This window comes from Diplotaxodon limnothrissa, linkage group LG23, assembly GCF_057381915.1.
Source record: "Diplotaxodon limnothrissa isolate DT_005_m linkage group LG23, D_limnothrissa_male_GT1.1, whole genome shotgun sequence".
NCBI lineage: Eukaryota > Metazoa > Chordata > Actinopteri > Cichliformes > Cichlidae > Diplotaxodon > Diplotaxodon limnothrissa.
The window spans coordinates 23,479,425-23,506,134 of record NC_140617.1 but is presented as its reverse complement, the minus strand read 5'-3'; positions in this window follow the sequence as shown (position 1 = coordinate 23,506,134).

Here is a 26,710-nt window from a genome sequence, read left to right as displayed (position 1 = left end):
AAGACTTTGGTGAGGTTTGAATTTAATTTGGATTTTCTCCAACCCACACAGGGTCAAAATTATACGTACAGGTTCAAATATATACATGACTGAACCTCGACCCAGTGCTTTTGGTAATCATCAACAAACTTCTGGCATAATTTAGGATATTTGGATATTTGACCACTATTCTTGGTAGAATTTGTATAGTTTATTTAAATTGGTTGGTTTAAGCGTAGTCCACAAATTTTCATTAGACTTCAGGTTGGGGTTTGGGATCATTGTCCTATTCAAGCAACTTTTTCCAAGTTAGCTGCTGATCTGAGGTGAAGTTGAAGAATTTGGAGGTAGTTCTGCCTTATTATTCCATCCACTATATGCAATGTACCACATATGTACCACTGGCAACAAAACAGCCTTTTACTTAGGTATGGTTATTTGAACCGATGATCTTGGAATCTGCAGTTTCTCAGAAATGGTTCAGAGACCTTCCCAACTTGTGTAAATATACAATTATCCTTAGATCTTCACTGAGTTCCTTGGACTTTCCCATTGTTCTGAGAACTGTCCAAATCCAGTCAGTGCTGTCAAACAAATCCTTTTTATGCTACTCCAAAGAGAAACTACCAGCTGTAGTCATGCTCACGAACAAAGCGTTAAAGGCCCTTGTCAGGTTTAAAGACATTGCAGAACCTTCGGCATCACAAAAGATTTGTGAGACCCTTTGACCCTGTTAATCCAAAATAAACTCAAAATAAATTCAAAGTTTTGGGTTTTTAAATACATATGCTGTCATTTGAACCTGAAAAAAGACATTTCGAAGAAAGCCCAGTTTTACCATGACATCCATGCACATGATGAAGATATGTGCATTTCTAATCACAAATCTACATCACTTTTACTTTAACCTGCTGTAGTGCATCACAGTGTTACAGCAATGCACAACTTGAGCCTGTGAAATGCAGCAGCTTTGACAGAACAGCAGTAGACAACCTGGGAATGAGGACCTTGCATAGCAATGGGCCATCTCTGTTCTTCAAGCATTCTAACAATCTGCCGTGCTCTAACACATCGCTGAAATAAAACAGCTGCCCGCTTTGGATTTAAATGCCTGTACATGTACTGTTCTCCAAACCACCTTTAATCCATTCGGGTCTTTTGTAAGACACCGTTTTAATGAAAGCTTTCGCCCCAAGCTCTGTTCAATGCCGTAATGTATGTTCAAGTGTCTAGGCCTATTTGCCGTTATAACACTTAAATCTAATCAGGGGATAGGCCACTTTTAGAGTGTTTGGAGAAACCACTTGTGCCCACAGGCAATCAACACCTCATCAGAGGACCCCCTCTCATGTAGAGAGAAGGGGGCACAAAGCCCAGCAGTGAAGAGCACAATTTTACCTCCTTATCTTTCCTCCACTTTCTTCTTTTTGGGTACTCTTTGTTGTTTTTCTCAGTTCTTGTCAAACCTATTTTGGAAAAATGCAAGCAATACAACAAACTGCATATTATAGTGATCAAATGCAAAACTGTCTTGTGGCTTAAAACTGAGAGTTGATTTGCAGATTTTAACCACCATCATTTCCTAATTTCATTTCTCATGAGGCCAATATTCAGCCAAGATGAGTTGTCTTCCAGAAGGAGTGCTCATCAGCAAATGAAACGCTTGTAATCATCTTCAGAAAAATCTCCTTTTTGATTTGCAGCATGTGAAATTGTGTTTTCTGTTCGTTTCTGCAAGTAAATGCATCCAGAAGAGGTTTAGAGGTGTGTGACACGTGAGCTGAGGTGTGCGCATCCAGTCAGGGCGCTCAAGCTGTCTACGTGATATAGCAGTGGATTCAGATCTTTTTTCTGATGTACCACCGCAGACTCAAATCTATCCTTTCAATGTTTAACGAATAAAACTGAACCTTTTAGCTTGCAGTGTTTTGTAACAATATAAGCTGTTTATCCACACTATTAGCCAGATCATTAATATTTTTTGTTTTACTTATCTCGCTTCTTTATTTGGTCTTTAAATCTATTTTCTTTGGCAATGATTACATTTGAGTCATGATCTAACTAATAGTACTGCAGTTAGCAACGATCACAAATAGTAAGCTATTACGGTAAAACTTTTCTTTAATGCAAAATAATCTTTTTATAACAAAAGAAATGATTAAACTTTACTTTTTTCCAAAGCTGGCAAAAGCAAAGTTTTCTGTTCTTTAAAGAGTAACAAATAATTCACTTGAGTTGTTGTACATCAATGTTCACCTGGCATATTTTAACTTACCAGACAAGGGCAGGTGTGACAGATTTAAACAAAGGTACTAGACCACCAACCTCTGTAAGGTTTATGCCACAGCTGCTCTAAATTAACAGTATTGGCAATTACAAAAAATAATTTTGATGTTTCAGTAATGATTACCTAATCAGTATGCAAGAAAATTATTATTGTTCTTATCCATGAATATTCAAATTTGCTGTTTTGCAAAAAAGGGGAGAAAAATAGTTTAAAAAAAAGAAAAAAAGCACATTGTTATTTTTATATTAAGACGACAACTCCAGGCCTGTGTGCCATCTCAAATTTGGGTCTAAAAATTTTGTTGTTTTTTTAATGTGCCTAAAAAATAAAGAGTTTTAATCAATTTTTTAACAGATTTATGTGAAATCTGGCATTATTATTTGCACGTTTCCAATATTGTTATAACTTCACCAGATAACAGGACATCGACCAACTTTTCACTTTCACTCATTTCCATAATTTTCCTCCTAACTGCTTTGATCACAATGAAGCCGCTGCCTCATGACCAGCTCTGAGGTCTGGAAATTTTTAGCCACTTGGCCTTTGTTAGCATTTTTTTTAAAGAGCCTCCACGCTAATGAGGCCATGAGAATGAGCACGAATATTTGTCTGTGTCGCACACTGAGAACATTCGATACTGGCCAGCTTCGGTCTCTAGCTGCTTCACCATTATGTATCTACTTTTTTTTTGTCATAACTTATCATTTTGAATTATTGGTGCATTTATTTTGGCAGTCATCTTGAACTTAGTAGAAATGACTAAACTAAACTTTCAGGTATGCTTCAGGTATTGGAATAATTGAGCTAATCTCTACATTGAGCTGCCTCTGCATTTGCTAAGGAGTGTATTTCCATACACTCCTTAGCAAATGCAGAGGCATCCCCATCATCCACGACTGGGAATTAGTAATATGTTAAGTTGCAATAATGAGTCTAAATGAGAATAAATCACAGTTGCTTGACAAACACTGGGTGTGAGCTCCACTGGGAGAAACCGTACAACTTCGACCAAGAGTGAGATTCACTTCATTTCCACAGAGGCAATAATCTACACTTTCCCCATTGTCACCGAGTAGCTGTGCGTATCTCCGCACCCAGGCCCATTGATCTGCTTCTGAGACATAACAGAGGGAACGTACGATGTCTGTTCTCTCTGAATAGTTTTCCACCTGTTTCCCCACGATTCCCGTCGAGAGAGACAGACAGAAAGGAAGTGGGGGAGAGGGTGAACGAGGTAAGAGAGAGACGAAAGGAGACGTAATACACACAGACAGAGACACACTAATGATGTTGTCAGACAGCCTTCGGGCCTTTGAACGCACTCTCGGTTGTGTTTGCGAGTGCGCTTCTGCTTGCACATGTGCGGACTAACACATCATTGTATTAGACAGGCACTCCATCACTGTCAAGTGGCAAATTTGGAGGGAGAGGCAGCTTCCTGCAGTTGCAACAAATCTCAAAAAGCCCTTTTGTGTCTGTCAGTCTAGAAGTCTTTCATTTTGACAGCACAGAGAACCAACAACATCAGACTTAAACAGCGCTCTTTTCATCTTGCCGCCTGTAAATGGAGGCAAACAAACTGGTTACGTTCTCTGTCTCTGCATCACATAGTCCGATGTTTTATGGAAGCTGCAAATGTCGCACGGAGATTCCTGCCATTTGGATCTAGTGCGATTGTCTGACTGGTGTTAGCATCTCAAGTGCTGTTTAGTGGCTGGTATACAGGATAATCTATTGTTATAGTCTCATTGTTGTGTATTTTACTCACAAACTCAACAATAATTATATAAAATTAGGGTTTTCATTTTACATTATAAGAGTCACACTGTTTCAGCAACCACCACAGCTCATAGAGAACTTTATAGCGACCTGCTCTCGCTAATGTTATTCATGGCCTCCCTGACTGACACATTAATCAAAAGCACCATCTACTGTTATCAGACATGATCAAGTGTGAGGCTCTTTGTGTCAAATGCCCCGACCACTTAATGTAGATTTTGTAGTTTAATAGGTGCACTGAGTCGGGGACAAGTAAACACAATCAGTTACAGTGGTGGCACACGGCTAACAGATCAGTATCTGCTCAATGAGAGCAAGGAAAAAATAACTGCAGCCACTACTGCAAATATTACGACACAGTCTCGTGGCACTTTGTGAAATAAACACAAAATTTAATCTACTGCTTTGTGCACAGAAATGGAAACACATTTTCTATGAATATTAAATGTGCCACTAGTATTCTTGCTTTAGTATCTTTAAACCAACTCTTGGGAGACGGCATACCACTTTTAAGGACATTTACTGTGTCACTGCATCACCTTAACGCTTTTTGAACTTTTTTCCCCCCAACTGTAAAAAGATAATCATGTACACAGTCATGGTGAAAAATGTACACTTAAATTCTAGAGTTTTCCATATAAAGAGTAAGTAGCAGCCAGGTGCTTCTCATCAAATACTTGACTGATTGATCATCAGAAAGTGTGAGCACCTCTATAAAAGCTGAGGTTTTTTAAGTCTGCTGGTCTGAAGCATTCAGGTGTGTGTTAGCACAATATCAAGGAGGAGAGACATCAGCAGTGATCTCAGAGAAGAAATTGTTGTTGTTCTTCAGTCTCAGAAGGGTTATAAGGGCATTTCCAAACAATCTGAACTTCATCATTCTCCACTGAGAAAGGTTATTCACAAGTAGAAAACAGTTGCCAAGATTGCTGCCAATCTTCCCAGGAGTGGATGTCCCAGCATATTCACCCCAAGGTCAGACCGTGCAGTGCTCAGAGAAACTGTAAAAGACCCAAGAGCTACATCTCAGACTCTCTAGGCCTCAGTTAGCATGTTAGATGTTTAAGATCATGATAGTACGATTAAAAAAAGACCAAACAAGTATGGCTTGTTTGGTCAAGCCAAACGAGACTAAATGGAGATGTTTGGACATAATGCACAAAACCAAACGCAGCCTATCAACACAAACACCTCATACCAACTGACAGAACGGTGGTAGAAGGGTCAGGATTTGGTCTTGTTTACAGCTACAGGATCTGGGCACCTTGCAATCAACCATGAACTCCTGTATACCAAATTAAACTAGAGTCAAATGTGATGCCACAAACTTCAGTAAATCAAACAATAAATTGAGCTGTAATGAAAACTAGGCCAGCACCATACACGAGACTGTTAAAATCAAACAGAAAACGATTACTTCAGCTTATTACTTAAGGTGGTTCTACAAATTATTGAATCATGGGGTGTCTTTAGTTCCTCATAATAGTAAAATAATTACTCCCACAAAGTATATAAAGATAAATATGTCAGTGAAAAACTTAGTTATGGCCATCATGTAGATTTTGCTTCTAATTTTGGTGCATTTTTAAAGAAAGAAGGAAAAAACAAAATCAGTTTTTAATAAAATTTTAAAGCGAGCAATAATATGTACTGCAGAGGAGGTTTAGCCAACCAAAAGTGTAACCGAGAAAATATAAAGTGGTGAAATAATGTAGACAGAAAATAAAAACATCAACAGTGCTGATAATCAAAAGTTCAGGGAAAAAACAACAGAAGTGGCTACAACAGAGACACATGAGAAACAGAAGGAGACATCCTTCTTCTCATCTGTCAGCTTCTCTATCCTTTATTTCTTTCCTCGTCTCTCAGACCCACCCTTTGGAGATGTTTGCTGATGAAGATAGAAGAACTGAGGCAACATCGGTTTATCTTCAAAGTGACAACTTGTATATTTTGGCGCTACTTTTAATTAAATTCTCGCTGTAGTACAGTATGGCAGGATATCACAGCTTTTTTTAATGGCCTATACAAATGCGGACAAGTTGTTTGTACGGTCACTCCATAGTTTGTATATTCCAGTTGTTCAACTCTCTCCGCCAGATGCCTTTTTATGAGGAACTGAGACATCCTTCAACATGGCGTTCTGAGTTACTTCCACTGGCAGGACGACAGAGGATGTTGCAAAAAGCAGAAAAAGGAAACACATGAGACTGAGAAGGTGGTGAAGAGGGAAGGAAATCAGCGAAATAAATGTTCAATTCTTAACAAAATGACATTTTACTACTTTTTAGAAGTTTTGCTGTTGGTAATACTTCCTTCAAATGCCCAACTTTGTGACTAAAGCACAGCAATTTGAGTGCCGCTGTCACGGCTGCTGCCTCAGCTCTGATAATGAGGAGCATATCAGACAGAGGCCTAGAACTTTATGTAAAAAGGAGACGATGACGCCACATTGTTTAATTAGTTTTCAATAATGCAGCAGAGCTGTTAGCAAACCAAATGCGCAACAGAAGAACGACAACAAAGCGTGATACAAATCTGCTATGTTGTGTCTCGTGTGGATGGATTGTTTGATACCCCCACCCTCCCCCGCCACCACACTTCCACACACACCCCCAGTTCATCAACATGCTCACCACCACCACCCCTCCTCATCCTCCTCATCCAACTTGAGAGACAATCCCTCTGGTCCTTAATGATGTCTGTGTGGGAGGGGCTTTTTTCTCTTTTTTTGCAGCATCAAAGACAAGACACTCAAAGGCGAGTATAAGAAATGACTTAATCATTGCAACAGCACACAATCTCTCTGTCTCTCACCCCCCCTCTCTCTCCCTTTTACTGACACTCGCATTCACACACTTCTCTCCTTCTGTGTAACTTTTGCTAGAGGCAGCGGCTTGGCACCTCTTTCTTTAGAACATTCTCGCACTAATCATTGGAACCCTGTCCTCGCCCTGCACACAAGGGGCACGTGCGGGGCATGAATAAGGCACCAGGGCTCAGAGCAAGAAAATCAGCCATGTTCCCTTTTTCTACCCCCCCCATCCTGAAAAACATCCCAAACCCAACCCCTTCGCTCTGAGCCCTTGGTGAGACTTTTTGGAAACTGCACCCTTCTTTTTGATGTTTGACAACTGAGAGAGAGAGGAGAGAGTAGAAGGGTTAAGGGATGTTGGAGCGGGTGGAGGGTGGAGGGGCGCGGGGGCTGCACCTTTTATCCGCCGAGTGCTGTCCTAAAGGGAAAGAAACGATGTGAGTATGCGAGTATGTGACTGTGCAGGCCAAGGTCGTGTGAAATAAATTACACAAAATTACACTTGGAGACTGCAAAAGATTGAAATGTAAGCTTCTGAAGCAAATTACCAACAGGTATAATCAGCAAAACTTCCTCCCCCAGTAAATCACAAGAAGAATGGAGGTGAATAGATTTTGCTTTTGATGCTAAAAACTTTCATGAATGATGAAAATTGGGACCTTTTGAAAGCAATACGTGGTAAAGATTCAACAAACTGTCTTTCTGTAGTTTTAACTGCATTTCAAGGTTCTTGCCAGTCAAATCATTGATCAGGACTGTGTAGTGACCGTATCAGAAGGATAGACACTTGTTAATGGGCACTTCATCCTTTCAAGTGGTAACTCCCATGCCTGTAAATTTTTAAGCAATTTGGAAGCCCCCCAAATTAAAATACTTGAAGTACTTTAAGCTAGCTCCAAAAATGAGTCAACTCCTTGAGACTCCCATGCTAAAATAACCAACTTTAGAGCATAAAAAACATTTTCATGAACTGGTACAAAATAGTTTGTGTCTTTTTGGCTCATCTACAGCATCTGTATAAGGAATGAATTAAAAACAGGGGAGAAAAAAACTTGAATCATATTAAGATTTAAAGTTTGTAATACTGGCTCCATGTTCGCGTTGATCATTTGATGTCAACAAAAGTTGTAGCAGCTAGCTGAGGGTCCTAAACTGGACCTTCTAGCTATGTTTATGTTTGTGTTTCATCTTAAAACAATTTTAAGGACAAATGAAATAGCCAACTAAAGATATTTGCTCTAGTTCTGAGCAGTGAAATTCTAGTATTTTGTCTCTTCCTTAACACGAATTACAAAAAAGGCTATCTCTGTGTGATGTCCCAAAAAGTCTACAGCTTCCAAGTTTTGGCTAATAACTTCCTCAAAGCCATAGTTCAGTTTTACTTCTGTTTTTTATTATTATGGTTTTGGTTCATTAGCTTGTTTTTTGTTTAGATGAATTTCGTTTGTCTGAATTACCTCTAAACATCATTACTGTCAACAGGCTAGCATGCTGTTATTTACTTCAATCAAATTCAACTTTATAAAATAGAAACAACTCACAATAACAGTCGACTCAAGGCACTTGATATTGTAAGGTAAAGACCCTACAATAACAGAGAGAAAACCTCAACAAGCAGACAACTACCTATGAGCAAGCACTTGGTGACAGTGAGAAGGAAAAACTCCTTGTTAACAGGAAGAAACCTCTAGCAGAACCAGACTCAGGGTGGGGCAGCCATCTGCCACGAACCATTAGAGGTGATGGAAACCAGACAGGGCAAAAGAGACACTGTGGAATTGAATTTATCTATAGCTATGCAGAAAGAGGTTATTGAGATACAGTAGGCTACTGCAGATGCTTTTAGTGTAGTTTCAGTCTTGGTTTCAAAATTGTTACACCCCTAACAAATATGTTCACCAAGACATTGAATTTCACATGAAACCATGAGAGTGCTGATTGTAGACAGGAATGAAGCACTGTACCATATTCAATTCAATTCAATTCAATTTTATTTATATAGCGCCAAATCACAACAAAAGTCGCCTCAAGGCGCTTCATAGATACAGAGAAAAACCCAACAATCATATGACCCCCTATGAGCAAGCACTTTGGCGACAGTGGGAAGGAAAAACTCCCTTTTAACAGGAAGAAACCTCCGGCAGAACCAGGCTCAGGGAGGGGCGGCCATCTGCTGCGACCGGTTGGGGTGAGAGAAGGAAGACAGGATAAAAGACATGCTGTGGAAGAGAGACAGAGGTTAATAACAGATATGATTCAATGCAGAGAGGTCTATTAACACATAGTGAGTGAGAAAGGTGACTGGAAAGGAAAAACTCAATGCATCATGGGAATCCCCCGGCATATCAATCACTAGGCAACAGATACACAGCAGGAGTTATAAAAGTATCATTATAGCATGGTAATAAAGCATGGTAATAAAATGGATTCAATTTGAGAAGGTCAGAAGTCATTTACTGTGAAATCTGGGATGTGCAGTGCATTATGGGATGAACAGCTCCTTCATCATTAAAAAGTAATTATGTAAACAGTCAAACCTTTTTCTTTTTAGTTTTTCTTATTTTTGTGAGCCAAATCAAATCTGTTTACGCTCATGAGTCACCTCGTAGCTGGTTTAAGGCTTTTGAAACACCAGTGGAGAGAATAAATGGGAAATTCACTTCTGGAACCGGAGCCCTTAAAACGGCAGGTGGTCCCTATTGAAATCTTTTGTCCAAAAGCCAGCGAGTGTTGTCACAGCGGGGCTGCATCCACCTTTTATATACAACATATATGCCTCTTTTCCACTGGTATCTACTTTGACTCACCTCACCTCGGCTCTACTTGCTTTCAGTTGTTTTACATTACATTGTGAACTCAATGTGCATGAGGCCTAAAACCCAGTGACATCATTTGTATGCAATCTGATGCATGCAATCAACACAACAACTTGGCGATGGTATACTCGCAGCTCAGTCTATGGATTTTGTCAGTTTCTGGAACCACAGTGCTGGTTTTGTGCAGCCAGTTCCTTCATTCCCTCATTCAAAAATGGCAAGAGTCACCCTCATGATTTATTGAGAGGCATGCAACCCCTTGATGTCATGTTTTCTGGTTGACTCATATCAATTGGAGCCGCGGCAGAGGACATACTACAATAGAACCAGATACTAGGAACAACCACCTAATGGAAAACAATAAAAACTAAGTGGAGTTGAGCCAAGTATGTGAAACATTACTGAGAGCAATAACAAATGTTCACTGTGATAGATTAACCCCTTTAGATATGACAAATAAGAAGCTTATATGCTGTAGAATCCCCAAAGAATCTCTCAAACTGGCATACAAACAAAAAAGAATAATCAAAAGTACGAAGTAGCACTGAGTATAGTACATTTGAAATAAATGGCACAAAACTTCACAAAGTTCCTCGGTGCAGGAGAACATCACGCTCACACCACATTTTATGAAACAAGACTGATGTGTCATGCACAGCTGTGTGATACCCCGAGATGAGGATGTTCAGTAATGAACCTCAAAATCCACGTTCGACTGTGTTCTGTGCACAGCGGGGGTGACGACACGCTGGCGCCGTCCCTTCACTAAACAGAAAGCAGAAGAGAATTGAAGTCACATGTGTCCTTGTCCCCAGGTGGAGGCTCTTGTCGTTGTGCAGCAGTAGGCCTATGATCTCCCTCCCTCTCTTGCTCGCTAACATAAAGCCCCCTCAGGCTCCTCTTTCGCCCACCTAAGGTTTCAAGGTTGCTGCTCTGCTGTCAAATTCTGACTGTTAGCTTCTGTCTTTTCCCTTTCTTTTTTTTTACCTCCTTCCCTCTCCTGTGAAAAGAGTACTCACCTCCCCCTCGCTGACTTCGCTGTAAGCTTATCATTTCACCAAGTTCAAGCTTCTGTAATGTCAGTTCATGTATACAGTTCCTTATTCTGCTATATATTTCTTGACAGAATGTTACACTATCCCTACATTTGTTGCTATAAAGCAGTGGGCAGCCATTGGGCGCCTGGGGAGCAGTGTGTAGGGACGGTACCTTGCTCAGGGGTACCTCAGGGTAGCTGTTAAGGGGAATCGAACCCCCGACCTTCCAATCATGGGGCCACCACTCAACCTACTGAGCTATCCCTGCCCTAGGGATAGCTCAGCCCTCTATTATGTTGAACCTGATGTGACATAATATAAAAATGTCAAGATCTCTGTGAACTGCGAGATGCTTTATGGTTTAGATATAGTTTTTATAACTTAAGCTACACCTTTACTGATCCTACACCGCTCAAAAAAAAAAAAATGGAACAATTTAAAAACACAACAAATCTCAGTGGGAAAAATGTCAATCTGGAGTGAGCACAGGGCACACTGGTGGATGTTGGGTCCTCATGAAGTCTGTTCATAAATGTTGGGTCAGAGACATTCAAACCACTGGTCTGCTGGAGGTCATTTTGTAGTTTTGGCAGTGATCACCGTGTTTCGACGTGCGCAAAAGATCAGATACTCTCAGATACTATCTCCTCCATGCTCTTAAGACTGTACTGGGAGACACAGCAAACCTTCTGGCGATGTTATGTAATGATGTGCCATCCTGAAGGACTACCAGTGCAATTCCTGTGGGGTCCGGGTATTGCCTCATGCTACCAGCAGTGACTCTGACCGTAGCCAAATGCAAAACTAGTGAAAAAACTGTCAGGAAGGATGGAAAGGGAAAAATATCTGTGACCTCCACATGTAAAACTATTCCTGTTTTGAGGGCTGTCTCATTGTTGCCCCTCTAATGCACCAATTGTTAACTTCACAAACACCAGAGCACCTGAAACTGATTAACAGTCCCTTTGCTACTTAACTGACCAGATCAATATCCCAGTTTAACTGGCTTTTTTGAGCAGCCCAAACCAGTACTCCACCTCCACCTTGCTGGCGTCTGAGTCGGACTGGAGCTCTCTGCCCTTTACCAATCCAGCCACGGGCCCATCCATCTGGCCCATCAAGACTCACTCTCATTACATCAGTCCATAAAACCTTAGAAAAACCAGTCTTGAGATATTTCTTGGCCTAGTCTTGACGTTTCTTCTTGTGTGTTTTGTTCAGTGGTGGTCGCCTTTCAGCCTTTCTTACCTTGGCCATGTCTCTGAGTATTGCACACCTTGTGCTTTTGGGCACTCCAGTGATGTTGCAGCTCTGAAATATGGCCAAACTGGTGGCAAGTGGCATCTTGGCAGCTGCACACTTGACTTTTCTCAGTTCATGGGCAGTTATTTTGCGCCTTGGTTTTTCCACACGCTTCTTGCAACCCTGTTGACTATTTTGAATGAAACGCTTGATTGTTCGATGATCACGCTTCAGAAGCTTTGCAATTTTGAGACTGCTGCATCCCTCTGCAAGATATCTCACTATTTTTGACTTTTCTGAGCCTGTCAAGTCCTTCTTTTGACCCATTTTGCCAAAGGAAAGGACGTTGCCTAATAATTATACACACCTGATATAGGGTGTTGATGTCATTAGACCACACCCCTTCTCATTACAGAGATGCACATCACCTAATATGCTTAATTGGTAGTAGGCTTTCGAGCTTATACAGCTTGGAGTAAGACAACATGTATGAAGAGGATGATGTGGACAAAATACTCATTTGCCTAATAATTCTGCACTCCCTGTACAATGTGCCCATGCTCTGCTTGAAGGCTGCAAATCTGAAAGCATTCCAAGTCCTGTTTTGACCACCTGCACTTGCACCCTTGCTGAGTCAAATCCACCAGCATATTTTGGGAAAGAGGAAGATGTCACGGGGAGCCAAATGTAGCAGAATGGGGCAGGTGGTGAGCGACATCTGGTTTAATATGGTCAAAAATATGTTGTTAGTGAGAGCATAATAGCACCAAACATTTGAACCAAATGTTCTCCTGTAAATGCCTCAGGATGTTTCCAACAGTTAGTAGAGTTCCTTATTTTGGTCAACGAATTTCTCCTTACAAATCTGTAGAATGTGCAGGGACTTGCATCCTTGTGAATGTGCACCATAAGAACCAAAATGGGAATCATAACTTTGGAAAGAGAAGGTGCATTAGTGCAGAAAGGCAACACATTCACATAACGTCAGCTTATTTTCAGACCAGGACAATGAAAGAGAATAAAAAGTAATACCAATCAAAATCAGTGCAGAAATTTAGTTGCTTCAGGTATTAATATTGCATAACGTTGAATATGTAAAAAAATAATAAATAAAAAGAAACTGGCCTAAAACTATTCAATAATGGAAACCTACCTTGCATTTGCAGGTTAATTTAATCCTCGGTATTGTATTTTTCTTGCTCTGCTGAAAAAAACACAATGTTTTGATGTTGAAAACCCTTTAAAGTCTAAAATATAATTTGTCAAAAATGTCACGATTTTGTCATTGTCTGAATGTTCAGCACCCAGTAAGAAATTATTTGCTGGGGGAAAAAAATTCGACACATCAAAGAATGAGGCTGCATGCCTTGAAGATCAGACAAAGATTTATTGCTATATGAGAGTATCTGAGGGCGGATCTGTCTTTTAAGTCCCTCTTAAAGTGTCTTTGTATTGCTCCTCACTTAATAAACCCACTGGAAGCGGACAGTGTCATTGCACTGAATGAATTCAAACAGTTTTTAGGAGTTTCACAAGGTCAGCAAGTTCGGACACTTAAGAGTTAGGACACAGACATGCTCACACGCCATAAATCCAAGCATGTCGGCCTTGGCGCAGTAAAACCAGCAGTCTCTCCTTCTGTCTCTTTATCATTCCTTACAGAGTCGTCACACACCTCAACACATTTGTCCCCTCTCCATCTCTCTTTTTGCCTACTCTTTACCTACATTCACACTGCCCAGACCTTGGAAAAGTCATAACTGAATGCAGTCAGAATACCTTTCTCGCAAGATAACCTGTTGTAGTCAAACCTTTCAAATATTTCAAACCACATCTTGAGCGCTATAAAAACTTTTTTTCAGGATGTCTGCCATACATTTAATTATACAATGAGTTTGGAGAGGCTGGAGGTCATAGAAATTCTTCAACCCAAGGAGAACAGTCACTAAAAACTAGGGCTGTGTCCCAGTTTCATATGAATTCTAAGCAGGTTCTGCAGCCCACCACCTCCTAGAAATTGTGCCCATATTGGACAATTCTGCACCTCATTATTTATATTCAGTGTCGAAGTGCAGCACCAATGCACACAATAGACTGCCCTTTATATAGCAAGTTTAAAAGTAAGACCTTGGAGGTTGGTGTGGTGAATTGGTCCATAGCTTGTCAGAAGTTCAGCAGACATCCCATCACAGAGATGAAGTTATAGTCTGTAATCTTTTCCTGTCGTGGTCATGGTTCTGGACCCAGGCTTTTGAGTTTTGGTCTCTGACTTCTTTTAGTTTTATATAATCGGTTCAGTGATCATCTTTTGACTTTAATGTACTTTGTACCTTTATAATACCAGTTTGTATTTGCAGTAATTTAATCGTTCCTCAGTGTTTGATTTCTTTTAGTTTTATCCTCACAGTTTTATCATATTTCTTAGTTTTCTGTGCCCTCCCCTTAAGTGTTTTAGTCTTAGCTATACTCTGTTTCTGTGAGTATTGTTCTCGCCTCCTGTGTAAAGCTCTCTGTTTTCAGTATGTCAGTTAGATATTTCCTGTTTTATTTTGTTAATCAGTTATGTGTTATGTTATTCACCTGTGTTTTCTTCTCACTCTTCCTGTATCCGGCTCTTCCCACTCCCTGATTACCCTTAGAGCAGCGGTCCCCAACCTTTTTTGCGCCACGGACCGGTTTATGCCCGACAATATTTTCACGGACCGGCCTTTAAGGTGTCGCGGATAAATACAACAAAATAAACCTAGTACCGGTACCGAAAAAAAGAAAATTTATTCATAACACACGTGAAAAGACCCAGGAAAACCAAGTTAATGATAAAAACGATAACAAAATAACGCTGAAAACCAATAAAAACCCTGAAAACCATACATTTCACACCTGAGCCTCAACTCTCGCGGCCCGGTACCAAAGGACTCACGGACCGGTACCGGTCCGAGGCCCGGGGGTTGGGGACCGCTGCCTTAGAGTATATACAGTCCTATGTCCCCTCTGTTGTGATTTCACCTGTGTGTATTTAGATTTCCTGATTACGTTTAAGATTGCGTTCTTCTTTATGGACATGGCCATTTGGCCCAACAAAGAGGTTTATTTTTAGTTATCTAGAATGTTTGTGACTACATTTAGGTATTGCATCCTGCTACAAACCCTGACATTTCCCTATACTTTAACTAAGTCTTTTCGTTTATCGGGCAGATCATATCACAGTCATATGAAAACAAGTTTGGATATGTCTCTAAATAGTCCAATAACTGCAAGTTTGGTTTTTTTTGTCAATTCTCTGAGCCTTGCACTGCTTCACCTTTGGGTGAATTTGCTGGGATGCCCCCTCCTAGAAAGAAATGCATTTAATTAGCACAGACAGGCTGCTACTTACGGCCTGCCTCTTAATTCCTATGTAAGCAGCAAGGTTGTACTTAGTTTTCACATGACTGTATTTTTAAGCTGAAATATTCAAGAAAAAGCATTAAAAACATATATAACAAAGGGCTTTGCTGAACCATCCAATCTTGTATAGCCGATGTGCCTCATAGTGAATGGGTCCATTCATACTTATTAGAGCAGCTACATGTAGCATATTATAAGTACTTGATTGCCATACCGATAACGGTAAAAACACTGAGTGTGTGTTATATGCTCGGTGCTTGTTATTACCGCCACAAAGGGGAGTGACTAACAACCAATTTTTAGATTTGTGATTAGAGGCTTAATGAAATATAAATGTTTGCTAAATGCAGTATACTGCATGTAAACACAGTCAAATTTAGCAAGTATGCTAATAGGTACAGTGTATACAGAAGTGCTTTTCCTAAGAAAGACACGATGAAGAAGGAGTTGCAGTGTGATGTGTACTCACTATACAAAGTGAAATGATTGTTTGATGTACAGTATCTGTGTATGTGGCATGCAGTCAAATAGTTCTCAGTCTTGGTCCATAGAAATAAAAAAATATTCCACAAGAGGATGTCCTTGATGGAAAAATAAATCAGATATTTCTTTATTATTTATTCACTTTTTGCCTGATTTTTCTGTTACACACAGGTATGTAGAATAGGACACATTTATAAAAACTGGGAGCATAAAGCATTATGTTCTAATTCTGTTCACCTCTCTTTGCTGTCTATAAAGACGTAAATCTGCTGGGGTTAAATATATATGTTAGCTAACCATGACCCCTTAACCTCCTCATCAGCCTGGCTCTTTTGTCAGACTTGTGAAATTAAGCCTGTGATCTCGTCTGTTACTGTTATTTCTTATATTAAATAAACATTTATCATTCCTTACTCTGACATATTCAGTGAAAAAGACTGTTATTTACATGATTGAAAAACTTTGAATAAGGTTTTTCTCTTCATGTCTTTCATTAAATTACAAATTAAAGCTAGATTAGCTATAAATTTAGCTTTCCCGTCACACTCCCCCCCTGTGTCCTTTTTCTTTAATGTCTTCATTATATATCTCTTTATATATGTCTGTCCCTCTCCCTCTTGCCCACAGTTAAATGTGCACAGTTGTATTTTTACAAGGACATATACAGCCAGGATGAAATACTGCCAGCAATTTCCTGTTGCCTTGTATCACAGTATTCTTTCTCAAGTACTGGCTAAAGTGCTAATACTCAAGCACCTGTCACATATGGATTTAAAGTGTCATTTGATCATCAGGTATCGAACTTGCAGTCCTTCAGCAACAAAATACCTGTGGGTTCCTCAGTGCATGTGCTGTCAGTAAAAGTGAAAAAGATGTGGAGTAAAAGGAAAGAAAAACCAAGTGTAGAGGAGCTTGAAGGAGGAGTTTATCTATGTGTAGTACATGATATTTTCTTCACTTTAAGACTCTTGAGCTGTCAACATGATGGATAATGTTTTAGGGCCAGTTCTCCTGGGAGTGATCTGTTGTCTGTACCATCAACTGCGGAGAGAAGAGACTCAAAAAGAAAGAAAGAATGAGAGAAACTGACAGAGGGCAGCAGACGGAGAGAGCAGAACCAGTCCTCATTACAGCTAAATCCTGCTGGGGGTTGACCAAACTGGGCCGATTTGAAGTTTAAAGTTTAAAGAATTTCCCCGTCTCTTTCTAGTGCTGTCTTTCTGTACTTTAATAACAAAGAGAGACACACACACACACACACACATACACGCACATGCACACAGTGCCCTATTGTTGGCCTATGGGAACTCATTATCTTCCCAGACGAGTGGTGCCACAAGTTGCTGAGTTGGTCTCTCGCCACCGTGTCACTTTGTGACACTGGGTTCAAATATATGGGTTGTAGAGACACTTGGGTGGGACGAGGCAGAAAGACAAAGCAACGGTTGACACACAGGGCCTGGTTTTAGTCTTTGGGGGAATCACATGACGCCCATAGAGATTTTGATGATTCATTTGCTGGGCCATTTTCAAAATGCTAATATTGGAAAACAACATGTTCATTTAGATTATTTACAGTGAGGTGCAAAACTCTTGAGCTACCCTTCATTTATTTTTATTTTGATAAGAAATCGGGCATAAGGTGCAGAAATTTACTGACACATGTGCAAACATGCATAGAAATACAGTACATAGGGCAAAAAATGGCCTGGTAAATGGCCTGTATTTGTTTACTAGTCCCTAAGGACCCCAAAGCGCTTTACACATCCAGTCATCCACCCATTCACACACACATTCACACACAAAACCCCCCCAAATCTCTACAATTATAACAAGCTTGAAAGTCAATATTTGGTGTGATTATCTTTATTCTTCAGCACAGTCTGAAATCTATTAGGCATCTTTCTCATCATTTCTTTAAGTAGTTTTCAGGAATAGTTCTCCAGACTTCTTTGGACGCTTCTGCCTGTCCACATGATCCCACACTGCTTCAATAAAGTTGAGGTCCGGGCTCTGGAGAGGCCAATAGTGTGTTTTTCTACCCAGGTATGATTTGTTTTGATTTGGGATCATCGTCATGCTAAAAATTGAAGCTGTCGTTAATCAGATGTTTTCCAGATGGTATTGCGTGGTGGATCAAAATTTTATGGAACTTTTCTGTGTTCAAACTTTCTTCAGCTAAATGAAGACTGAAGTTCTTCTTTGTGCTCCTAAAAATTTTGTACCTAGTGTTATGGAAAACTTGGGTCCACTTGCTACATTTGCAAAACCGTCTATCAGGAGCCTTGGTGTTTGTATTGACTCAGCTCTGACTTCGGATGCCCATGTAAAATCTTTGGTTCGCTCCTGTTTTTATCACTTGAGAAACATTGCTAAGCTGAGTCCCATTGTATCGCGCTCCGAATTAGAAATTGTCATTCATGCATTTGTTTCATCTCGTCTGGACTATTGTAATTCTTTGTTTACTTGTTTATGTAAAGCCTCTTTGGAGCATCTGCAAGTTGTTCAGAACGCCGCTGCAAAGCTTCTGACCACGTCCTCCAAGTTTTCCTATGTCACACCCCTGCTGATTCAGCTGCACTGGCTCCCCGTTAAATTCAGAATTCAGTTTAAGGTTTTGACCTTGACTTTCAGGGCTCTGCATGGACAAGCACCAACATATATAAGTGAACTTTTACATCCATACATTCCCAGCAGGTCCCTGAGGTCATGTGACCAGGGCTTGCTTGCTGTCCAACACACGAGGCTGAAAACAAAAGGCGACAAAGCTTTTGGGACTGTGGCCCCCAGATTGTGGAACTCTCTCCCTTTGAGCCTGAGATCTGTGGACTCAGTGGTCGCTTTTAAAAAGCAGCTAAAAACTCATCTTTTTAAACTTGCTTTTGGTTGATTTTGATTTTTAGGTTTTAGCTTCTGTGAAGCACTTTGTGATTTTTATCTTGAAAGGTGCTATATAAATAAAGTTTTACTTACTTTACTTACTTCATAATTTATCAATTTTGACAAGATCTCCAACACCACTGACTGAAATGCAGCTCCAGCCCTGGCAGAGCCTCCACCTGAAAAATGAAGCCGTTGAATGAATTTTGAAATTAAGCTGATGGTGTATTTCTTAGTTAAAAATTCCATCAACTTTGACAAGATCTTCCAAGCCACTGGCTAAAATGTTACCCTTCCCTTCTTGACAGTCACCCTTCCACTGAGACCATTTTTGATGGGGGTTCAGTGAACAATAGGTGGGTCAGCTGAAGGTCCAACTGCATTTCTCAGGTTCTCAGGTTTTGTTGGATTTTCTTTCCTCTTTCTTAAGGACATGACTTTCATCTGCTGTAGAAAGTATATGTTCTCCAGTTTCCTTAGTTCTTTAAGGACACACTGACAGTGTGTCACGGCAGGGTACGCTGGTGTGTTTTGTTGAACGGACCCAGAAACAGACACTGAAGAGACGAGTTGCAGGTGAACAAAAGGCGAGCCTTTATTTCTGTTGCAAACAGCAAAAACCATGAAAACTAGACAAACTATGAAAACTGAGGCTATGACAGACTATGAAAAAACTGTGAACACAATGATAAACTATGACTGACTATGAAAACTGACACAGTGACACAGTGGTGTTGAGATCTTCTAAGTTTTTGTCTGAAAGCTCCTTTGGAATCATGTTGTTGGTTAAAAATAATAATAATAATAATTATAATAATAGTGTTTTATACTGCCTGTCAAAGTGTGCTATGGCTGCCATTTTTTTCATAGGTTCAGCTAAGAAATAGGAATTATGTGTCTTTGTAACAGGGTGCAAGCTACAAAATGCCTAAAGGCACAACAACTGGACTGAAAATGACTGACAAAAAAAACCAATGTCCAAAGAAAATCTGTGAAAGACCTTCAGAAAGCCTTCAAAACTATTGCTGAAGACAATGTTTAACATAAAACTACAAGAAAGCCTGGCTCCTTGGAAGAAAAATATAAAGAAATTGGGAGTAGTATAAGGTTTTTGAATATGTAAAGGTAAAAGAATATGGGAATCCATCAGCTACTCTGCTTGCTAAGTCTTACAGGGTAGGGGGCAATTTTCTTTTATGGGACTTCTGGTATAGTGAGCAGCTATTTGGGCCAATGCGTCCTATTCCAGTTGCTGACCCTTGTTAATTAATCCATAAAGTTAATAAAAAGCTGAATACTTTTCAGGTAAAAGCTGACGGTTTCAATATTTCATTCCGCCAAATACTCTTAAGATTTTTATCCCATTATTACTTCTACAGTACATACTATGGCTAAACACCCTGACCCTTAGTATGCTGGATCAGAACCCAACTATTTTACATTGTGATATTGTAGGTAGCACTTTAGTGCGGGTTAGGGTCATTTTAGGCAAAAGTACTCTGCTAGTGTCAACAACGACCGTGGTAATCAAGGTCATGCAACTGCTGTAATCAAGGACATGCTGGAAAACACAAACTAATTTGAAGAGGTAAGAAAAAAACAAAGTGTCTCCCAAACACAACTCAGATTCTCATCATGTTGGTTTTCTGGTTGGAGGTCAGTGTGATTATCCTTTCCACAGTCCCACCTGCCTACAAATGTGGACTTGTCTTCACACAGGAAAGTGATGCTAAAGGGAAACCCTTCATGTTTAAACATGATGAGTTGCATACTGACTAAGCATCAGCATGCAGTGATTTAGGTGCGAATGTGCTGGGACAGAAAACAGCCTTGCCCAAAAGTGACAGGCTGACCAAATTCAGACTACAAACAGAAATCATAAAGCTTCAGGTACAACAAAAATCTTGTCCCCTGCTTACAGATATCTGCATATTCATAGGAGTCGAAAAGTCCTATCTGAAATCAAGTCTGTAAATGAGGGTGCATAATTTGTTTTTGATTTGTGTTTTAATAATTTCTGTTCCACAAAAGAATAATCCAGATTTGATCCAGCACATTCGGTTTTCACTATCGTGTCGAGATAGTTAAAATTGATTTATTGACGCTCAAAATGCTTTAATATTGCCTACAGCAGAAACAAAAGCATCACTCATGAATTCTGCGAAGAGATTAGCTGGATGCTCTTTTTTGGTAATTATGTTTTTCTTTCATCTATGTGTTTAAGGGATAGAACACAGACAATGAGGTTTTTTAAATTGTGTTTGCGCTCCAATTTATACAAAACAGTAAGCCACTAATACTGTGCAAATTGCTTTTACATTACCTATGAGCCCTCAAAAAAGCAAAAGTAACCGTAATTTCTTTTAATTTTCACGATATTATTATTTTCTGGCATGCACATCATCCAAAATTCACCCTTTTATCTCCATAAGAGCCTCTTCAAACCATTGCCAGTTTTTTTGAAAATCTATAAATGACAAGTAAACTCACTATATCAGGAACAGCAGCGAGCTTTAATGCAGTGACCCTGGATGCAGGTTACCAGGTCATCCATTCGCTGTTGCTCAGATGATCTACGTGCCACAGAAGTAGGTCGATAGCATAAACTAAATCCAATAGTAATATTGCCTTGCATTGATTTTTTTTTACCCACCTTGGGAGAATACAAACATTTCAGGTAATGGATGGATCCTCATCCTTGTGCGTGTTTGTATATGTGCACATGCATAAACACATGATGGATAAAACCACCGATGATTGGTCGTTACAGTAGGCGTTGACGAATGCCCTCGTCACCACAGTGAATAGAAATGTAATTCTTCTTGGACATATAGGAGACATAACGCGATATAAGACTATAACTTAGAGTGAGAGTGTTATTATTAGTGTGGCTCACTCGCCCGGCCACTGCTGGGAGACACAGAGGAGAGATATTTGTTAAATGCCACTACTACTGTACCGGGGTCTTAATTGGATTTCCTCTAATGCTCAGAACTTCCTTCCATTTTTTTATGAGAATGACCTCTGAGTATGTCACACTCAGCCACTCTCTCTCCAGCAGTCACAGGCACAGTTAAATAGACGTATTCAGGTCTAGATACACATGCAGTCTTACTATGGGGAAAATATACAGGGAAGTACTAGGAAACAAGTTTTATTTTTTTAAATCTCTCAAAAGTTTATTTTTGATATAATGTCTATAGAATATTTGACATGCAAATCTGAGTGTATGGTCAAAGACTTTATAGGATTTGGTCATCATTCTTTGCAGAAATAGCGATGAAGGGTTCAGCTGGTAAACATCACAATGAGTGAATGCTTAATTAATCTGGAGCTGAGGGGATTGCAATATTTGTGTGCTTTAGGATGGTGTAGTGTATAGAAATGCAGGATTCTGATGTTGTCTCTAGTAAGGGTGACCCTTTTGCTTTCTTTGTCTTAATGGGCTTTCACAAAAAAGAGGGCCAGTAGCGATGTGGCAGCCAGAGACCACAATGGCAGGTACTAGCAAAGTTGCAAGCAAACATATATCAAATTTGAGCCAAGTGATCAAATTGTCTGCCTAATTTTGCTGACTGAGGTATGACATTGTAGAAAATATAAAAACTTCTAATATATACCCTATATTTACAATGGAAATGTACTACACGATAATGTGCACAACCATATATCCATTATTTTGTGATGGCAGCAGGCTAAGGATGGCTTTCCATATGTCCTTCTCCCCAACAACACTTCCCAGTTCCTCCTGTGGGAACCCTGAAGCATTACCAGGCAATATGAGCAGGTTCTGATCTACCCTGGGGTTTTTACCCAGTTGGGCATCCCTGGGGTCTCTTCCCATTTGGGGGTCCCTGGGAAATCTCTAAAGGGAAGCACCCAGGAGGCATCAAAATCAGATGTGTGAACCACCTCACTTGGTGCCTTTCAAAATGGAGGAGCCATTAGTCTACTCCGGCATCTGCTAGATGTATAATGTTCACATCATATCTCTAAAGCCAGGGTTATACTTCCCACGCTGACGAATTCACTCGGTTCTGAGTAACAAATCAATAGATAGTGAGTATGGAGGTCCATTCAGATGTCTGTGTTTGTGTTTGTGACAGTGCAGACTTGTCTGCGGAGAATGTGCCAACTATACGTGTGCCCCAGGCAGTGGACTTAAAGCCAACTACAAAGAAGTATAAGAGGAATGACTATTCGGACATCAGCTGTCCATGTCCACAGTGGAGTATAATCAAGGCTTAAGGCAGAGCCTATACACCCTGGAGGAACTTATACAAGCAGTAAGACTGCCACTTGTATTTGCAATCTTACTCTTTTGGTCATTATCCAAATCCCATTAACATGAAAGTTATATGTTAGTCTCTGTTGCAGGTCTCTGTTGTAAATGACACACTGAGTCTCAGTGGAACTACCTGTATAAATAAAGGTTAAATATTTCTTTCTTTTTAAAGTTAGGGTTTGAATATAAACCAGCTCTCTCTTCACCAACAACAGGCCAGTGTGAGACAGCTTATGTTCCACCTCACCCTCTTGTTTGTATTTTATTTTTTATTCAACCTTTATTTATACAGGTAGATCCATTGAGACTCAATGTCTCATTTGCAAAAGTAAGGAATAAAATCCTGGGAGACTCCCTCGGTTGGCGCAGCCTCTCTGCCCAAACCCAGAGGGTTGCACCATTTTCTGGCAAAGAACGCTGGCCTCTTGGACTTGCAGGTGCTGACCGAAAAGTCCACTAGCAACAAACGATCATCCACAAAGTGAAGCACAATGAACCTTGCCTCACTTGTGCATGACATTGCTTTTTATGGGGATATGACCTCCAGCTTTCCTCTGTCTAGGTTGCGGTTGTCTGTTTATGGGAAATTTCAGTAGACAGTTTTTTCAAAATGCCTGTTAGCATTGACTTTGCATCCTAGCTGTGCAGATTGTCGTTGTCTTTAACCTTTAGAAAATAAGAAAAGTAACTCTGACACAATTGATCCCGTGTCTGTAGGTCTAAATGTACATTTGACCTTAACGTGACCTTTTATCTAGTATCATAAACCCAACAAGCTTTTCAACTAACAATGATGGTATTTTTTTTTCTTGTCTGCAACTTTTGCTTTCACTCAGTATTTACTTCCACTTTCACTTATTTAAAGATTGGCACAAAAACAAGCACCTTATCCAACTAAACAATGATATGAGTCTGAAACAACCTTTGAAAGTACCTTTGAAATAACCTATTTGATATTTTCATAAAAAAGAATGTGAAAGTCAGCATGAAGAGGCAGATGGGGTTGTGGTGGTGGTAAAAATATAACTTTAAAACTTGATTTGGGGTATAATCCAGGGATATTTTTGTGTTTTACTTTTACTTGTCATTCTGTTAGCTCTAGGGACCAAAATTACTGAATTGGAATTGGAAAAGATTGTGATCAGGGTTAAATGCATGTTTTCAAAATGTTAACAAGATGTCAGAGAAACCTCAATTTTCTAAGCTACCAGGGTGCCAAGCTCCACTCCAATTAAAGGTGATGAAACCAGAGCACATTTTACATGCACTTATTCCCACAGCTGCTAGAGGTCAGTTAAATTTAAAACCCAGGTTATAATAACAGCTTGCACAAAAGACCTATGGGGTCTGCAGAACTGGCTGAATATCGTTCATGACAGCAGGTTCTGCTGGATGTAATAGACAGTAATGAGTGCTCTAGGCAAGCACTTAAAGGTGTGCATGGTTAATAATGTTGCTTAGGCTTATAAATCGCCATGAACAATGAACATGTTTCCACTCAACTTGCATAACTGTGTCTCTAGTCTGATGTACTGAACTTTTAAAAATATCCCTTTCTAATTAAAATAACACTGTTTTCTTGTATTTGTGCAATATCTCTAAAATTAGAAACATCCTGTCTCAGAGTGATGCTATAAAACTAGTTCATGTATTTATTACTTCTAGGCTGGACTATTGTAATTCATTCTTATTAGCATGTCAATTGATCCAAAAAGCTGCAGCAAGAGAACTAAAGACAGCCATACTGGCTTCTCTTCATTGGCTCCCTGTTAAATCCAGAATCAGATTTTATTTTGTTGGAATTTGGCACTATAATAAATAACATAATAAAATTGAATTGAATTGATGTCATTCTACTTTCACTTCTCACTAAATTAACCTGCTTTTTAACAGGTTTAAACGACTTTGTGTCATGATCTGGAGGTATGACTGGAAAATTCCATCAGACACCTGAGTTCCTTGGTCTCCACCCCTGGGCGGAGCCATAATCTCTCCTGCAGTCCTGAACACCTGAAGCTGATTCTGGGTAATCAGTTTGAGGATTAAATCTCCACTCACACTCTCCTTCGCCACTGGCTGCACGTTGGTTTTGGTTTTCATGCTCTTGCTACTTGTTTTGTCGCTTACCTTGTTTTCCTGTGCAACAGATTCCCTGGACCTTCTTCGCCACTGCCTTCAACCTCAGGTCTGGGTGAAAATGCCTCATTGATGGCTGATGTCAGAGAAGAAATACCAGATTGCTTTGAGTTGATGGGAAGGCAAGAGTAACTCAAAAACAAACAAATGTACTTGTTACAACCAAGACATACAAAAGAGCATCTCAATAGACGCAGAAGAATACCACTGCTGTTAACCTGAGTGTTGTTGCTGACCATATCCATCACTTTATGACCATCATATAACTTTACAAAGTTCAAATTATCTCCAACTGGTTTCTTGAGCATGAGTTCAGTGCATTCAAAATGGCCTCTGCAGTCATCAGATCTCAGCTGAAATACAATGTGGGATGACAAGAGATGGCTAGGGATTATATGTTGGATACACATGTGCATATATTAACTGCCTACCAATACACTGAAATGATGTTGCCTTCATGCTGGATTACACACATCTTTACTGATGAGTTTGGAAAAACAAACAAAAAAACAGAGAGAAGCCAAATTGCTCTTAAGGCTTTAGTAGCAGCAACCATACCACAATGTTAAAGACAGCAGTACTGCTGTTTAATAACCCTTCCACTGGGCTGGCCTACCAGCAGCTCAGTCATTACAGCCTCATGCTGTGAGGCCAAGCATTGTTCAGTCTGACAGCACGTTATGCTAATGTCTAATAAAGTTTCTAAAGATACCAAATACATTAGGCTTAATTTACTGGAAATGTGTTTAAAATGATGCACGAGACATTTGCATTCTGTCATTTGCTCAAATGGTGCGGCCATTAAAAAAAACTTGGAGTAAACATCACACAGCTTCAGTAGGGATGTACAATACGGCAATAAACATGCTTTACAAACTACAAAGTTGCGTATTGTGGGGGTTTTTATGTGACAAGGGGTCTGTAATGGATCTGGGTCATGTCACAGAGGAGCATGCGCAAGTTTTCTTTGCATAGTGCAATTTCGTCCTAAACTGTGGTTGCATTGAACAAGATCACACAATTCCACATTCAGCAATGCCGTTGTGGCAAAGGGGGTTTTATTCAGTTCTTACATGCAAAAGGTAAAAAGAACAGACAAAAAATCTCAACAGCAACAAAAGGAAAAAAATCCAGGAATAGAGTCATTATCCTCATCTGAAGTCTGCCATCTGCTGACTTTATTTGTTTATGCTGTTTTTACTTGCTCCGTCTCATCATCCTGGAAACAAACCTGTCCGCCTGTTTACAGATGGCAGAACTCAGAATAATCCTCATCTGCACCCACACACACTCTGCCTTTGTACATTGTTTTTTTTTTTCTCTTTCCCCTCTGATACATTTTCAACTCCTACTTTAATAACTGCTCCAGTAATGCAGGCTTCAAAACTCCCACACATGGGATGCACGCATACTCTTGCCATATGTTTGCACTTATAGAAGGCTGAGCTGGTTTTCTTTACAGATCCAATTATAGATGCTGGACACAACGAATCCTGAAGACGTGTAGGCAAAACCACAGGTGCGAAAGATCGGTTTGTTTTCTTAATTAGACTTAATTAATGCTAACGAGGCTATCAACGAGGA